This window comes from Macaca thibetana, chromosome 6, assembly GCF_024542745.1.
Source record: "Macaca thibetana thibetana isolate TM-01 chromosome 6, ASM2454274v1, whole genome shotgun sequence".
Classification (NCBI taxonomy): Eukaryota; Metazoa; Chordata; class Mammalia; order Primates; family Cercopithecidae; genus Macaca; species Macaca thibetana.
In genome coordinates this window covers 155,546,875-155,562,867 of record NC_065583.1, presented here as the reverse complement: position 1 = coordinate 155,562,867, position 15,993 = coordinate 155,546,875, and the positions used below count along the sequence as shown (strand labels likewise).

General features: G+C 35.6%; 1 non-coding gene across 1 annotated transcript; it reads left to right on the top strand.

The window, feature by feature from the left end:
• The first annotated feature begins 5,882 nt into the window (after positions 1-5,882).
• Positions 5,883-5,987, top strand: LOC126957701 (U6 spliceosomal RNA). Its single transcript, XR_007726885.1, has one exon. It is a non-coding gene; the product is annotated as a U6 spliceosomal RNA (small nuclear RNA).
• Positions 5,988-15,993: the final 10,006 nt, after the last annotated feature.

The following is a 15,993-nucleotide window of genomic DNA, read 5'->3' as shown; positions in this document are numbered from 1 at the left end:
TTTTCTCGCCTGTTATCTCTGTACCAGTGTGTGGCGGAGGAGTCTGTTATTTGACTGGCTGGAGGGAGTAATCATACTGGTGAGGTTTAGGTACTTCTGAGGAGCAAAGCACTGTCCAGCTGTAAGGTAGGATGCCCTGTGTAGGTAGTGAGCTCCTCAATACTAGAGGTATCCAAGCCAACTTACCCAAGATAACCTCTTGGAATGTATCATCTTAAATATGAAAGATTTAGCCTAGTGCGTGCATACAGTAAGAGCTCAATAAATGCTTGTTGGGTGAATGAGTTTTTGAGCCTGAGTAGCCCTTTCTTCCTTGATAAATCTCAGTAAAGGTGAATGTTAGAAAGGACACTAAGAGATTGGTCAAGGCACTCATCAACTTTTCATTCTCAAAACCACCTGAAAGATGGTAGCCTAACTCTTAAATATCAACAGAAAGCACAACTCCACTGTTCATAGCAGGAGCACATATGAATATTTCACATATTTCATAATCAGTTTTAAAGATAATGCCTCAACTGTCTTCTGCCACAGGCTAAGTACATTTCCCTTTCTCATCCTCATTGGCAATACAAATCTGGGTTGGAGGAGGTGCCTGTCCTGTAAGAAAAAATGGCACTTGGAAAAGGCTGCATCCTCTTGGGCTTGTCCTAGAGCTGGGGTTGGCAAGCCACATCCTGAGGACCAAATTTGGCCCTTTGCCTGTTTTTGTCAATAAACTTCTATTGGAGGACAATAAACTTTTTATAGATGGTCTTGTAGCTTCATGTTACAGAGGCAGAGTTGAGTAGTTGCAACAGAGGTCACATGGCTTGCAAAACCTAAAATATTTACTATCCGATTATTATTTTATTATTATTATTATTATTATACTTTAAGTTCTGGGATACATGTGCAGGATGTGCAGGTCTGTTACATAGGTAAACATGTGCCATGGAGGTTTGCTGCACCCATCAAACGATCATCTAGGTTTAAAGTCCTGCATGCATTAGATGTTTCTCCTAATGCTATCCCTCCCTTAGCCCCCCACCTCCTGACAGGCTCCAGTGTGTGATGTTCCCCTCCCTGTGTCCATGTGTTCCATTGTTCAACTCCCACTTATGAGTGAGAACATGCAGTATTTGGTTTTCTGTTCCTGAATTAGTTTGCTGAGAATGATGGTTTCCAGCTTCATCCATGTCCCTTCAAAGGACATGAGCTCATTGTTTTTATGGCTGCATAGCATTCCATTGTGTATATGTGTCACATTTTCTTTATCCAGTCTATCCTTGATGGGGATTTGGGTTGGTTCAAAGTCTTTGATATTTTGAATAGTGCTGCAGTAAACATACGTGTGCATGTGTCTTTATAGTAGAATGATTTATAATTCTTCGAGTAACCCAGTAATGTGATTGCTGGGTCAAATGGTATTTCTGGTTCTAGATCCCTGAGGAATCATCACACTGTCTTCCACAATGGTTGAACTAATTTACACTCCCACCAACAGTGTAAAAGTGTTCCTATTTCTCCACATTCTTTCCAGCATCTATTCTGTCCTGACTTTTTAATGGTTACCATTCTAACTGGTGTGAGATGGTATCTCATTGTGGTTTTGACTTGCATTTCTCTAATAACCAGTGATGATAAGCTTTTTTTCATCATCACTGTTGGCCACATAAATGTCTTCTTTTGAGAAATGTCTATTCATATCCTTTGCCTACTTTTTGATGGGGTTGATTTTTTCTTGTAAATTTGTTTAAATTCTTTGTAGATTCTGGATATTAGCCCTTTGTCAGATAAATAGATTGCAAAAACTTTCTCCCATTCTGTAGGTTGCCTGATCGCTCTGATGATAGTGTATTTTGCTGTGCAGAAGCTCTTTAGTTTTACAACGTACCATTTATCAATTTTGGCTTTTTTTGCTATTGCTTTTGGTGTTTTAGTCATGAAGTCTTTGCCCATGCATGTGTCCTGAATGGTATCGCCTAGATTTTCTTCTAGGGTTTTTATGGTCTTTTAATCCATCTTGGATTAATTGTTTTATAAGGTATAATGAAGGAGTCCAGTTTCAGTTTTCTGCATATGGCTAGCCAGTTTTCCCATAACCATATATTAAATAGGGAATCCTTTCTCCTTTGCTTGTTTTTGTCAGGTTTGTCAAAGATTGGATAGTTGTACATTTGTAGTATTATTTCTGAGAACTCTGTTCTGTTTCATTGGTCTATATATCTGTTTTGGTACCAGTGCCATGCTGTTTTGGTTACTGTATCCTTGTAGTATAGTTTGAAGTCAGGTAGCATGATGCTTCCAGCTTTGTTATTTTTGCTTCGGATTGTCTTGGCTATATGGGCTCTTTTTTGGTTCCATATGAAATTTAAAGTACTTTGGGCGGTATGACCGTTTTCATGATATTGATTCTTTCTATCCATGATCCTGGAGTGTTTTTCCATTTGTTTGTGTCCTCTCTTATTTCCTTGAGCAATGGTTTGTGGTCCTTCACATCCCTTGAAGAGGTCCTTCACATCCCTTGTAAGTTGTATTCATAGGCATTTTATTTTCTTTGTAGCAATTGTGAATGGGAGTTCACTCATGATTTGGCTGTCTTATTGGTTTGTCTATTATTGGTGTATAGGAACACTTGTGATTTTTGCACATTGATTTTGTATCCATTTAAAATTGATCACATAATTAGAAGTAAAACACTCCTCAGCAAATGCAAAAGAATGAAAATCACAACAAACAGTCTGTCAGACCACAGTGCAATCAAATTAGAACTCAGGATTAAGAAACTCACTCAAAACCGCACACCTACATGAAAACTGAACAAAGTGCTCCTGAATGACTACTGGGTAAATAATGAAATTAAGACAGAAATAAATAACTTATTTGACACCAATTAGAACAAAGACACAATGTACTGGAATCTCTGGGACACAGTAAAGGAGTGTTTAGAACGAAATTTATTGCACTAAATGTCCACATCAGAAAGCAGGAAAGCTCTAAAATTGACACCCTAACATCAAAATTAAAAGAACTAGAAAAGCAAGAGCAAACAAATTCAAAAACTAGCAGAAGACAAGAAATAACTAAATTCAGAGCAGAACTGAAGGAGATAGAGACAAAACATAAAAACCCTTCATAAAATCAATGAATCCAGGAGCTGGTTTTTTGAAAATATTAACAAAATAGATAGACTGCTAGCCAGAATAACAAATAAGAAAAGAGAGAAGAATCAAATAAACACAATAAAAATGATAAAGGAGATATCACTACTGTGAAATAAAAATAGAAAAAAATACCAGGAAGATCTCTCAAAATTTTGCAATTACATGGAAATTTTACAACTTACTCCTCAACGAGTTTTGGGCAAACAATAAAATCAAGGCAGAAATAAAATAAATTATTTGAAATAAATAAAAACAGAGACACCACAACCCAAAATCTCTGAGATGTACCGAAAGCAGTGTTAAGAGAAAGTTTATTTCACTAAATACCTACCTCAAAAAGTAAAGATCTCAAATTAGTGATCTAAATCACACCTGGAAGAGCTAGAAAACCAATTACAGATAACCCCAAAGCTAGCAAAAGAGAAGAAATAAACTAAAATGAGAGTGGAACTGAATGAAATCAAGTCCCCAAAAAGCATAAAAGAATCAATAAAACCAAAAGTTGGTTATTTGAAAGAATAATAAGAAAAGATAAACTACTAACTAGATTAACAAAGAGTAAAAGAGAGATAATGCAAAGAATCACAATCATAAATGACAAAGGTGACTTTACAATGGATCCCCCAGAAATACAAAGATAATCAAAGACTATTGTAAACACCTCCATGCACGTAAAAAAAGAAACAAACAAAAAAACTAGAGGAAATAGGTAAATTCTTGGAAACGATCTCTCAAGATTAAATAAGAAAAAATTAAAATACTGAATAGACAAATATCAAGTTCCAAAATCAAATCACTAAAAAATCCTTACCAGGGACAAAAAGCCCTGGACCAGATGTATTCACAGCCTAGTACTACAAGATGTACAAAGAAGACCTGGCATCAACCCTACCAAAACTATTTCAAAAAATCAAGAAGGAACTCTACCCTAATTCATTCTACAAAGCCAGAATCACCCTGATACTAAAACCAGGTAAAGACACAATAAAAAAAAGAAAAGAAAACTACAGGCCAATATCCCTATGAATATAGACACGAAAATCCTCAACAAAATACTAGCAAACAGAATTTTACAGAACACTAAAAAGTTAATTTACCATAATCAAGCAGACTTCATTCGTAGGATGTAAGTCTGTTTCAATATATGTAAATCAATAACCATAATTCACCACTAAAACAAAATTTAAAACAAAAGCCATGTGATCATACCGATAGAAGTGGAAAAAATCTTTAGATAAAATCCAACATCCCTTCAACATGGAAATCCCCCCAAAATTAGGCATCTGATGTGGTTTGGCTATGTCCCAAACTAAATCTTATCTTGCATTATAACTTCCACAATTCCCATGTGTTGTGGGAGGTCCCTTGTGTGAGGTGATTTAATCATGGGGGTGGGTCTTTCCCGTGTTGTTCTTATGATAGTGAGTGGATCTCACAAGAGCTGACGGTTTTAAAAATGGGAGTTTCCCTGCACAAGCCCTCTCCTCTTGTCTGCTGCTATGTGAGATGTGCGTTTCACCTTCCACCATGATTGTCAGGCCTCTTCAGCCATGTGGAACTGTAAGTTCATCAAACCTCTTTTCTTTGGTAAATTGCCCAGTCTTGGCTGTGTCTTTACCAGCATCATGAAAATGGACTAATACAGCATCACAGAAACATAACTCAAAGAAACAAGAGCCATCTATGAAAAACCCATAGCCAAGATCATACTGAACAGGCAAAAAAACTGGAAGCATTCCCCTTGAGAACTGGAACAAGACAAGGATACCTATTCTCACACTCCTATTCATCATAAACCTGAAAGTCCTAGCCAAAGCAATCAGGCAAGAGAAAGAAATAAAGAGAAAAGGGAGGCAAATATAAAAAGAGAAAGTCAAACTATCTTAACTAATGATAAGATTCTGCACCTAGAAACCCTAAAGACTTTCAAAAGGTTCCTGGAACTGATAAATGACTTTAGCTAAGTTTCTGGACATAAACTATATGTAAAAAATTCAGTAGTGCTTCTATACACAAACAATATTCAAGCTGAGAGACAAATCAATAATTCAATCCCATTTACAATTGCCACACACACACACACAATCACACAAATACCTGAGAATATATTTAACCAAGGAGGTGAAGGATATCTACTAAAAAGTATTGCTAAAGGAAGCAGAAATGACATAAAAAAATGAAAAAAAAGATTTCATGCTCATGGATTAGAAGAATCAATATTGTTAAAATGACCATATTGCCCAAAGCAATTTACAGATTCAATAGTATTCTTATCAAACTACCAATGTCATTATTCACCATTATTCACAGAATTAGAATAAAAGCTTCTAAAATTCATACGGAACCATAAAGAGCCTGAATAGCCAAAGCAATCCTTAGCAAAGAGAACAAAATTGGAGGCATCAAACTACTCAACTTCAGACTATATTTTAAGGCTACAATAACAAAAACAGCATGGTATTGGTTGGTACAAAACAGACACCTAGACCAATACAACAGAATATAAAACCCAGAAATAGAGTCACACATCTACTACAGTCATCTAATCTTCAACACAGTTGGCAAAAATAAGCAACAAGGAAAGGAATGCCTATTAATAAATGGTGCTGAAAGAGCTGGCTAGCTATATGCAGAAGAATGACACTGGACCCCTACATTTCACCATATACAAAAATTAACTCAAGGTGAATTAAAGATTTAAATGTAAGACTTCAAACTATAGGAAACCTAGAAGAAGTGCTCGCTTCGGCAGCACATATACTAAAATTGGAACAATACAGAGAAGATTAGCATGGCCCCTGCGCAAGGAAACCTAGAAGAAAACCTTGGAAACACCATTCTGGACAAGGGCCTTGGGAAATAAGTAATGATTAAGTCCTCAATAGCAATTGCACAAAAACAAAAATTGACAAGTGGTACCTAATTAAACTAAAGATCTTCTGCACACCAAAAGAAACTATCAACAGAGTAAACAGATTACCTAGAGAAACAAAAAACATTCAAAAATTATGCATTGGACAATGGTCTAATATTCAGAATCTGTAAGGAACTTAATTAATTAAACAAGCAAAAACAACATCACTAAGAAATGAACAAAAGACATGAACAGAAATTTCTTAAAAGAAGGCATAGAAATGTCCAACAAAGGTGAAAAAATGCTCGGCATCACTAATCATGCAAGAAATGCAAATCAAAACCAAATAAGACATCATCTCATACTAGTCGGAATGGGTATTATTAAAAAATTTAAAAAACACTGATGTGGGGTAGGCTGTGGAGAAAAGGGAACACGTGTACACTGTTGGTGGGAATGTAAATTAGTTCATCCACTGTAGATGACAACGTGGAAAATGTCAAAAAACTTAAAACATAACCACCTTTTGACCCAGGAATTCCATTACTGGGTATTGGGTATACATTCAAGAGAAAAAATATTTTTCTATCAAAAAGACACATGTGTTCTGATGTTCACTGCAGCACTATTTACAATAACAAAGCCATAGAATCAACCTATGTGCCCACCAACAGTGGTTTGGATAAAGAAAATGTGATACATACATATTATGGAATGCTACAAAAGCATCAAAAAGAACGAAATCTTATCCTTTACAGCAGTATGAATACAGCTGCATGCCATTAACCTAAGCAGATTAATACAGGAACAGAAACCCAAATACCACGTGTTATCACTTATAATTGGGAGCTAAACATTGAGTACTCATGGGCATGAAGATGGTAAGGTAACAACAGACCCTGGGACTACCCAGACCCTGGGACTAGCCTGGGACTATCCTGGGACTACCTGGGAATGGGGCCAGGGCTGAAAAACTAGTGGGTACTGTGCTCAATACCTCGGTGATGGGATCTTTCATAGCCCAAACTTCAGCATCGTGCAATATACCCAGGTAACAAGCTTGCACATGTACCCTTGAATCTAAAATAAAAGTTGAAAAGAAAAAAATTGAAAAAAAAAAATAGTTCTCTCTCTCTGAAAAGCTATCATTCGGCCGGGCGCGGTGGCTCAAGCCTGTAATCCCAGCACTTTGGAAGGCCGAGACGGGCGGATCACGAGGTCAGGAGATCAAGACCATCCTGGCTAACATAGTGAAACCCCGTCTCTACTAAAAAATACAAAAAACTAGCCTGGCAAGGTGGCGGGCGCCGGTAGTCCCAGCTACTCGGGAGGCTGAGGCAGAAGAATGGCGTCAACCCGGGAGGTGGAGCTTGCAGTGAGCGGAGATCCGGCCACTGCACTCCAGCGTGCAGCGTGGGCCGCCGAGCGAGACTCCCTCTCAAAAAAACCAAAAAGCTATCATTCAGTCTCTAAAGCCTAAGAAGTTACATAATATATTCTACAAATTAGCTAGTGTCCTTATAAAAGTAATGAAATTTTGGACTGATGACTTTGTGTTGTACTTTTCATGAAATACAAGGCACAAAACCTTTTGTATCATTTAGACATTTTCAGTTTAATCTCGACGGTTACCATTTAATTCTCGGCAGTGCATTATAATTTGTTTGTATTTAGCATTTAAGTCGTTGATTGTGAAGAGTAAGCAAAATGATATTGTAGTAAGAATGTTTACGATAATAACTGGAGTGTTGGACACATCTCTTCCGTGGACTGCATCATCTGTATTGCACTTGGGCACTTAGAGTACTTCCTTGATTTAGTGCTTCCTTACTCATACTTTCTTCCTCTGAAGACCCTAACATTTCTTCATCTTCACCTTTCTCATGTTCAGGTAAGTCTTTTGAAATTTATTATCTAGCTAATTTAATATTATTTTCTTTTTTTTTTTTTTTTTTTTTTTTTTGAGACGGAGTCTCGCTCTGTCACCCAGGCTGGAGTGCAGTGGCCGGATCTCAGCTCACTGCAAGCTCCGCCTCCCGGGTTCACGCCATTCTCCTGCCTCAGCCTCCCGAGTAGCTGGGACTACAGGCGCCCGCCACCTCGCCCGGCTAAGTTTTTGTATTTTTAGTAGAGACGGGGTTTCACTGTGTTACCCAGGATGGTCTCGATCTCCTGACCTCGTGATCCGCCCGTCTCGGCCTCCCAGAGTGCTGGGATTACAGGCTTGAGCCACCGCGCCCGGCCAATATTATTTTCTTTGTTGTTGTGATGCTTCTTTTTCATTTGAAACTGTTGCTTTTGTTCTTGTTCTCTTGTGGGAAATCAAGAGGCTGGAGAGACCGAATGGGATGCAGGAGAGTTTGTTTAAGGTGTACTCCGGCTCAGTGGACATGGGGCCTAGAAGTCTGAGCACTAGACAAAGAAAGCAGTTGCCTTTTAAGCAGTTGATGGTGGATATTATGTGATGCCGGAAGCAGGTTTATAGAAGTGAGAACAAAAGCAGTTCATTATTATGAGACATTTTTGAGATTTAGTTTACATTTTAGTAAAAACATGTCTTGTAACTTATACTTATTTATTTTATGACTTTGCAGTTGTATAGCAAGAAGAAAAACAGAAACTTACAGATTTTATAAAATATGGGGAAAGTGATAAGGTTAATGTTTTACAGTTTTCACAGAAAGGTAGTTAATATTTCTTAACTTTTACTTTAAGGGGGTTACTAATGCCTTTTGCAGTTAAATCTTTTATTATTACTATTTTTTATTTTATAAGGATAATCAGTTTTTTAAAATTTTTCTACTTCAGTTCCTCAAGTACAACATGACTGCCCTCCTCTGTGATTCTTTCTTGTTGCTAAACTCTTCTATACTTGGGCTCCAGCCTTCACCAGCACCTAATTTGTAAACTAATATATTTCACGTCATGGCTTCGGTGGCTTCTGAGTCACTCAAGGCAGTTTCCTCATTACCTATCACACTGTACGCACCCTTCTTCACAAAACAATAGCCATTGCGAGCTCTATGTTGCCACAGTACTCATTTCATTCCATTTCTGGGTTTTATTCTCAGATCTTCACTGACATGCATGCAGGGTGGACTGATGCCACCGCAATGTCCTATGGTTCCTCCTTGCTCTTCAGGATACTTGTGATGAGCAGCTGCATGGCTCCAGGCCACTTCTGCTGTGTCTCAGTGATGCTGCTTGTCTCAGGACCTGAGAAGGGAAGGTCAGGGCCAGGAGAGATACCCAGGATAGCCATGGAGTCCTCTCAGGGCCACAGCCACTGCACCTGCTGTCATAGATATGGCTACTTGCTTTGTTGTCACTATAAAATGACCTAGATGCCACAGCTGAGGCTGCCTCCATGGGCATATTTTATGATTAATATGTGTTTAAAGTTACTAAATGCTTTTCAACATATAAAGATTTGTGCTCAGTACCTGGGTGATGGGCTCATTCATACCCCAAACTTCGGCATCATACAACATACCGAGGTAACAGACTGAAAAAAGTAGTCATCCTCTCTCATTAAAAGGTATTGCTCACTCTCTAAAGCATAAAAAAATCATATTATCACTGATTTATATGCATTTTAAACTGGTGCACAAGAACATCTTACCATAAAGAAACAAAGAAGAGCAACTTAATAACTAAATAAGTAGAAAAAAACTTATGCTCGTGTGTAAGAAGGCTCATAATTTTTTCAAAGGCAAATTCTCTCCACATTGACATGTAGATTAAATGTCATCCTAATCTATACATTAGCAATAAATTTGGTAGAAATTGACAAACGAAATCTAAAATGTATTTGGAAATTCGAAGAACTAAAATAGCTAAAAACTTTTTAAAGATATTAACAAATTAAAATTACTCAGCCTGATTTTAATTCTTAATATAAATGAGATTGCATGGTTTTATTGTAAACATATTTATATATTATATATTATGTTATATATTACATAATTATTTTGTATAACATATAATATATAATTATATAATTATATATCATATATAGAATTGTATTATATAGTTATATTATATAAAGAGTATATATTATGTACATACTGTATTTTTACACTATATAATGATATGTAATTATGTAATTTAATTACATAATTGTATTGTATATAGAATATAGAATATATACATAGTGTAAATATTTTGTACAAAATATATATACACTACATATATACTATACACTCTATATACAATATTATATAATGATGAAATAATATAGAATTCAGAAATAGATCACACAATATATTTTATGATAAAAGTATCAAAATAACTTTATGGAAAACAGCGCCAGAGTAAATGAATTGAAGAAAAGCCAGTATTTCTAAAAATAGGGCTTTAAAAATTGAATATCCACCTCAAAACAATAAATCTTTATACATAGTATCATATACAAAAATTACCTAAAAATAGATTATAGAAAGTACCACAAAATCTAGAGCTATAAACTTATAGAAATAAACAAACAAAAAACAAAGAAAAACCTTTGCAAATTTTGGTAGGTAAAAATAAAACAGAGAAAATTATGGCTAAGTCGGTCTTTTCCAAAATTAAAAACTACCACTTGTCTACGTGTGTGTGTGTGTGTGTGTGTGTATGTGTGTGTATTCTAGCCAAAGGCTAAGTGAATATATTTTAATATATTATTTACAAAGTATTTTTATACATGTAAAATCTTATGCAACCCATATAGAAATTGATAAAATATTTTATTAGATCTTTCATAAATATTGTGTGTATGGGTGTGCGGGTATGTGTATATGTGTGTGACTATTAAGTACATAAAAGATGGTCTACATTATTAGTCAGCAGAAATATGCAAATTAAAATCACTATGGGATACTACTTCATATGCACTAGAATAGCTAAAAATAAAAGAAATTATAATACCATGTTGCAAAGGATGTGGAGCAATTGAAACTCTCATACGTTTCCAGAAATATTACAAGAGCCTACAACCACTGTATCAATTATTTATAGAGCAACTGCAATTATTTATAGCTTTTAAGAAGTTAAACATCCATCTCTGCTGTGACTCAGGAATTTTACTCCTAGAAATTTACCCAAAGGGTATAAAAACAAATGTCCATAAAATATCTTATATAGAAGTGTCTATAAGCAGTTTATTTCATTTTATTTGTTTATCTAGTGTTTTACTGCCTGAAACAGGAAACACAGATCCGCAGGAACAAATAAATAGATGTATATCCATACTATGGGGTGCTATCTCATAATTCAAAAGAAAAACTAGTAATACCAGAAAAAAAATATAAATGGATTGAAAACCCTGGATTCTGACTTGGAAAAACCTGGCACAAAAGAGTAATTGTTATTTATTTTATTTGGGACTGTAGAAATAACAAACTTAATATGTTGTGAAAAACAACAGATCTGGGAGTTGAATGGGTTCCTGGAAAAAGCCATTTGAATTAGAAGTAATAGTGAGGAAAAGCTATTTATCTACACTTATTTTTTTTTTTTTTCAGTCTTACTCTTAACCATTAAATTTTAAAAGACTAGGCTATTTTCCCTAGGGCAGGTTGTTAGAACCTGACTTGGACTCCACCTTCCTGAGACTGCTCTTCAAATACCAACAACTATGTCTTCCGCAATACCCCAGTGACCATGGAAGACAATTTCTATTTTACTACCAGAAGTGCCTGAAATTGACAGCATATTAGTGAAATCATACAAAAATCATACTGAATACAAGACTGAAAGTTCTGTCTCTGCTTTTCATTCCGCGTCATTTGCCAACTATTGCCAGATAAAAAAAATCAAAAGTTCTGAATACCAGGAAGGACACCGTTAAGATTAAACGCATGAAGGCCATCATGAGAAAGAAAGAACCAATCCCCAAATCCAGAATAGATCTCCAAGGCAAATGTATTGTTGCCAAAAACAGCAGGAAGAACTCAGTGGATATAGAGTTAAGGGACCATCATAGTAGATTAATGGTCCATTATTCATGACCTGTGAAATTAAGCCCAAATAGAAAAGGAAAAAAAAAAACCTCTGATAAGGTATCTCTGACAATTTTTTCACTATGCATTTACCTCCTGTATGGGAAAAAAAACTGTCTAAACAAATTACGTTCTTTCTCAAAGAGTTGTGTTTAGAGACATGCTGATATCAAGGAACATTTAAAAATTATCATCAGTTCCTTGTTGAGGGGAATTGAGGGGAATTTATTTTCTGTCTTTCTGTATCAGAACCTCATAATATCCATTTCCCTTTTTTTTTTTTTTTTTTTTTTTTTTTTTTTTTTGAGACAGAGTCTCACACTGTCTCCCAGGCTGGAGGGCAGTGGTGGGATCTCGGCTCACTGCAAGCTCTGCCTCCCAGGTTCACACCATTCTCCTGCCTCAGCCTCCTGAGTAGCTGGGACTACAGGCTTCCGCCACCACACCCGGCTAAGTTTTTATATTTCTAGTAGAGATGAGGTTTCACCGTGTTAGCCAGCATGGTCTCGATCTCCTGACCTCGTGATCCGCTCGTCTTGGCCTCCCAAAGTGCTGGGATTACAGGCATGAGCCACCACACCCAGCCTCATTTCCTCTTATGTTCTGTGTTTCTGGGACTCAGATCTGCCTCACCCTGGCCATTTCTCCATCATCTCTTGAGATAACACATTTGAGTTCTGTGTCCACAATGATGTTTTCTCTGCCTTTTGCTACAGAATTGCTGTATCTGTTAAACCGAGGAAGGTTTGTTCCTTATCCTCACATTTATTTCTGCTGTAGGATTGTCCTTAATAGATTATTGAGCTGAAGGTTAGTCAAATGTTTCTGAAGCTTGGGTCCCAGGAATTCCAATTGGTTGCTGGAATTGAGTAACTTTTTTCTTTTACTTTTCTTTTCTATCTGATTCAGACATTTGTTTTTCTGACATTCTCTTCCAGGTTTGATATGTGGGTGCCTCTCATTATAAGTAATATGAAATCAGTTCCTTATGTTTCTCCTAGAATTATCTATTATTCAAATCAATTCTGTCTCCCTTTTTCTCACTCAGTTCGTAATTCCACCAATGAAGTATTTTTTTCCATTGGTCCAACCAGGCATACACTTAATATATAATTATCTTTCCTGAGATCACATTCATAATTTTCATCTATTTGTGCCTTATAATAGGCTTAATTCTATAATTTTTCCAGCATCTCACTGAGCACAAACAAGGTATATGTATCTACATCTTCAGTAACTCTATCACGTTGACCACACTTAATGGTACTTTAATTATTGTATATTATCTTCCATCTTAAAATTGCATATGTATACATATATTCTATAACCACATGGTACAGCTTTTTGCTGTCTTTAAGGGTGTTTCCCATATAATAATGAAACCATCTGCCCTTTATCTGATGTTCTCTTTAACAGCAGTTTGCATGGCCCATTTTCCTCCTTTCATTTTCTTGGCCTGTCGTGTACACATTAAAAATAAAACTCAGATGTTTTGCTCTGTAACAGAAGAAATTCAGGTGCTTCAAAATGTAACGGAATCAGATATCATTTTGCCCCTTGATGCTTACAGGGCATATAAACACTTTTCTTCTTTGTACACTAATGCTTTGCCTTAGCCAAGCATGTTTAGGAAAATCTATGCCTGAAAAATAAGCTATGGTATCTGGCTTCCTGAAATCCTGCCTTTATGAACACTCATTTTGTTTAGGTTTCTGTGGTCATTATGCCTTAACTTGTATTTCTTCCTCACTATAAAGAGAATCATTTATGGATGAAGCTTCTTTGATCTGTATTAAGCTGCCAAGATCAAAATACCCTATGGCTAGGTTAAAATCTCTCACTCTACTATTGAAAAAATCTTACAAACATAAGAACCTCCTCCCTTTAGGCCAATGTAACCTTCTCAAACCATGTAAGAAATTAAATCATCCATCAAAAAATAAAGTACAAGCCCCAGCATCGTGCTCCAGTCTTCATGAAATTTTGTCTGTGTAAATGCTGTGCACTCCTGAATTCCACTATTTTTAATTTTGTTTCTCAATATTTTTAGCCCCATTATTAAGGACTCTAAAGACTTCCAGCAACTAATACTTATCTTCCCTTCCCAATCTGTGATATCAAACAGTGGAGAGGTAGGTAAAATTACAAGTATAGATTGAAGACTGAGAGTCCAATGTGGGACTGGGGCAAGACTTCTCCTTCACCATTCTTCTCCCCTTCTGCTTGGCCCTCATGGGTTCAAGTATCTTAAAAGAGTAGAGTAGAGTAGCCCTTTTTCCCTGCTCTTTTTCCCAAACTTAGTAACTGAATTTGTTACTCTACTTCCTTAGGTTAACAAATAAGGCAGATGGAGACCTTGAAGGTATATGAGGAAGAAATCTCTTTTTCAGGGAAATCAAGAATATAAATAAAAGACAGGCAAAAAACTACCACGTAAATGCAAACCAAATGATAAAGAGACAAGGTAGTAGCAGAATACCATGAACTAATAACACAAGTATATTTCATAAAATATGAAATTTTGGCCAAAAAAACAGTCAAATAATATAAATTATCATTAAGAATATGGGAAAACAGATCCAAGTAGGTACCGCTGGTTGACACATAAATGGTAATAGCTTATCTAGAAAACAGTATGACAGTACTTAATAATATTAAGTCTGTGTCTACCTTACAATGCAGCAGTTAGATGTTGAGTATTTGCTGTAGAGAAACACACACCCCTGGCCATATGTGTCGTGCACAGGAATAGCAAATAAAACTGACTTGCAAATATAAGATGTGGATGTATATCCTGGAATGACACAGTAGCTAGAAACAATAAATTAGAAATATGTACAGTAACGAAAAGACAGTGTTTGATGAACTATGAAAGCTATAAAATCTATAGAACCATATATTTTATGTTTATTAGAACATATAAACACTCAACATGAAATGGACAACATTATTTTATGAGGACACATACATATGCAAGCATATGTCAAACGTAGTAGTGTGAAAGCCTAAGGGCACAAGCAAAATGAAAAATAAAGGAAAGAAATTTTGTAATGATCTGTAGTAATTATATGCCATGAATCAGATGAATGATCAATGATCATCACTACATATTTCCCACAAAATAAATTGTAAACAGCAAAAGGAAATGACAAATGCCCACTACAAAATACTCAACTGATACATAAAGGAAAACACAGTAGCAATAAATACTTCAAGAATTTCTCAAAATCACTACTGATTGCAGCACTGCAAATAAAAACAATAAGGTATTAATTCTTACCCATATATTTGTAAAATAAAGATTGGAAAGTACTACATGTTTGGAAAAATGTATGGTAAATAAAGGATCCTCTCTGTTCTTGGAAGTGTAAATATCTATATTCATTTTAGAGGGAAATAGTGGAAGCATTTTGTAATATTTAATTTAAATTTCCTTTTAATAGACAATTTCATTACCTGCTCATATTATCTACACATGCATAGAGAATAGGGAGAAAGTACAAGAAAGCTTATTATAATTTTGATTATAATAGAGAATAATTAGAAATAAATGGATAGGCATCAATATGTGAACAACAAAAGAAATTGAAGTGTAGCTACTTTGGAATACGATATGGTAGTACAATGAACATGGTAGAATTTGTTGTAAATAGGATTACATAGAAGGTATTTAAGCATATGTTGAATAAATTTAAACAAGAACAAAAATGCAATACAATAAGATAAATTGAGAAATAGGGAGAAATATTTAATGTATGCATCCTTTGTTTTATTGATTTAACTAATACAGCTAGTAACAATTTCATTTTCTTGTAACACTCTCAGAGCTCCCCTGTAAATAAATGTTCATTTTCTGCTGGTGGTACTGCCTGTGCCCAGGTAAAGATACACATATCCTAATCCATTAATTTATGTGGTGTACTAATCAGATTTGTCTAGGTTATAACTGCATAATAACTTCCAAATCTTAGGGGTTTACAAGAAGCAAGATGTATTTTTCATGTATACTACA